Here is a 3,057-nt window from a genome sequence, read left to right on the forward strand (position 1 = left end):
TTGTTTTGCAAACTAAAATACCACCATCAGGTCAAACCTTTCAAACAAGCACAAGTAGATCTTAAAAGTTTCTGATCGCAAGCTATATATATATATGTGTGTGTGTGTGTGTGTGTGTGTGTGTGTATGTGTGTGTATGTATGTATATTGTATTTGCACATGGTGATAAAGGTCAACCAGACTTACATATTTTGCAATACATGCAAATATAGAATCATTATGTTGTATACCTGAGACCAACACAATGTTATATGTTGATTACATTGCAATAAAAATTTGTTTTAATACGTGCAAAAAACGAAAAGTATGAGAGGATCTGAGAGAAGGCATACAGAGAGCTGTCGTCCACCAAGAATTTGAGCCGATTTCATTTAAGATGTGAGAAGGCAGCACGGCCTGTGTGTTACCGGAGGCTCAGTGGCATAGGCCCCTCGGTGGGGCTGGACTGCTGGGCGGTCTTTGTGGAATGCAGAGTGAAGATCGCCACATATGTAGCCAGATCCAGGCCAGATGTTTCCAAAAAGTGAGCTTCATTGTGAAAGTTGATCAAGAGCTATTTCCAACGTCAGAATTCTGGAGACCCAGCTCTCAATGCACATAGACTGTCCTGATTCTCTTGTACCATGACATGCTACGCATCCTCATGTTCAGAAACTCAAGAAGCTCACCTGACCTGAATTACTGGTCTCCATTTTCTCTTACGCAAAATGACAAGATCACACTGTTTCAGGGAGAGCAGATAGTTTCCGATTTCTACACCTACTGTAGTCAGTGTCGGGTACATGAGGAACTGTGTTGGGAATGATGATACAACTGCCCTCAGGCTCCAAGGGGAAAGTCGTCAAGATTGATTCAAAGTATGTGGCTCCATGGGCAGGACAAAGGAGAAAGAGGGAGGTGGGAGCACTACAGATTCTCCATCGTGGACCAGGTAATCTATTAGAGTTCCTTCCGATCCAAGTATCTATGGTTTATCACTTTAAAAAAAAAATCGCTTGCTGGGGCACCTGGGTGGCTCGATCCCTGAAGCGTCTGCCTTTGGCTCAGGTCATGATCTCAGGGTTCTGGGACTGAGTCCCATGTCGGGCTCTGCTCAGCAGGGAGCCTGCTTCTCCCTCTGCCTGCTGTTCTTCCTGCTTGTGCACGATCTCTCTCTCTCTCTCTCTCTCTGTGTCAAATAAATAATTTTTTTTTTTTAATTGGGTACTTAGAACATCCAGCCTCATCAGCGGGGGAAGCCCCGTGGAGACAGCCAGGCTGGAGTCCTGATGGAGAGGCACAGGCAGAGTGTCCTCTCAGGCGGGATTTCCAAATGACCATCCCCGTAAGGGCCATATTTACAGGGCAAATGATGGGGTCTGAAGTTAAACATTTGTTCACCTATGTGCACTTTGGAGTGAGCTGCATTTCCTATGTTATCATGTCTTTACCTCCTCAAGGAGTCTGGGCTAGGCAAGCTTACCTCTTCTCCGGGGGCCAGCCCCGCCTAGAGCCAGAGGGAATATAGGCAAGACTGACAGTTCTTGGCATCCAGACCAGAAGGGCCGTCCTGACCTGGAGGCAGCTAATGTCCACTAACCAGGCTCCCGAGGTTACTCATGCAGAACGAGTTTCACAAACAACCTTCTTTCTCCTGCGTCTGTGCACGCGGGTTGTCGGGGTGATTGGAAATGTGGGACAAACCATAGAAACCTCCCTCCATACCATCCACAGATGAGTCATCCAAGGCCGACAGAGATACTTAGTCCGTGGGCCAGCCAGGGATCCAAGATAATTCTCTACCATCGTCCCTCCATTCCCAAAGGCTCTTGTACTCCAATGCATGACCAGAGTCCGCTCCCAAACCACATCCACGGGAATGGAAGAAAGAAAAGGTGGAGGCTAAGTCCTATCCTTTGTAGAGGTGATATAAAAGTCATAGACATCACTCCCTGTGGCGTTCTATCGACAGTGCCTTGGCTACATTGCCAAACCTGGAGAAAAGAAGAACTGGAGAAAAATTAGTTTCTAACCGAGTGGCCGCTTGCAACAGGTGGAGAATGTTCTGCTATTAAAGAATATACGAAGGGAGGGTACAGCCATCTTTTTGCTCCCGTCCTGTGCTGGATCAACGTAGACCCCTGACTTGAAAGCCACTGTTGCAGGGGTTTGTTGTAAATGTCCCATAGCTCAGGTATACTTCTTCTCCAAAGTCCAAGAGGCACCAACACTATTAAAAGCCAAAGGCTACAGACTGCAGTTGGTTTTCTTGGGTAAGTGGGGTTTGACTGACTCATCTAAAGATTGAAAAGCTGCCGGCAGTATGGGAGTCACCGGAAGCCTGTTTAATAGGAACGGTTAGACTAGCCAAAGAAAGTAGGTTGGAAGAAACTCTAGTTGGAAAAGTATAATTTAGTTTCTTTCATTTGGATTAATTCATATACTCCAGTATAAGACCAGGAGTTTATTTTTCTTATTTCTAGGATGATCTCTCCTCTCCTCTCTTCTTTCCCTGTCTCCCAAAGACCCCTAATGTTTGGTCTTCCATTTTTCTTCAAGAGGTCATTTATTTATTGAGAGACACAGCAAGAAAGCAAGTGGGGAGAGGGCCAGAGGGGGAGGGAGAGGGAGAGAGAAAATCTCAAGCATACTTCATGCTGAGCACAGAGCCCAATGTAGGGCTCAAATCTCAGGACCCTGAGATCATGACCTGAGACGAAATCAAGAGTCAGATGTTTAAGTGACTGAGCCACCCAGGCGCCCCTGGTCTTCCATTTTCTTTTTATTTTTTTGGCCTTCTGAAAGGTGATAAAATTGATGGAATGATATTGCTACCAATAGGGCATTTTTCGGATTCCAGGCCAACCTGGTAGGTTCCCCATGACTCAGATGGTGCAAAGAAGATAATTTGGGACGTGATGATTTGGTTTTCATGTACATTTATTTTTATTAAACCTCAAAGTTAGGCAAGTTTTAAAAGTTTTTGTGAAATTTAAAGTAATAAAGAGTAGGAAAGAACAAAATGTACTTAGTCACTCATAATCTTATAAACTTGAAAATACAAAGTAAAATTGCATC

Source organism: Ursus americanus, chromosome 27 (assembly GCF_024610735.1).
Source record: "Ursus americanus isolate L20-20 chromosome 27, mUrsAme1.1.p, whole genome shotgun sequence".
NCBI classification, from domain to species: domain Eukaryota; kingdom Metazoa; phylum Chordata; class Mammalia; order Carnivora; family Ursidae; genus Ursus; species Ursus americanus.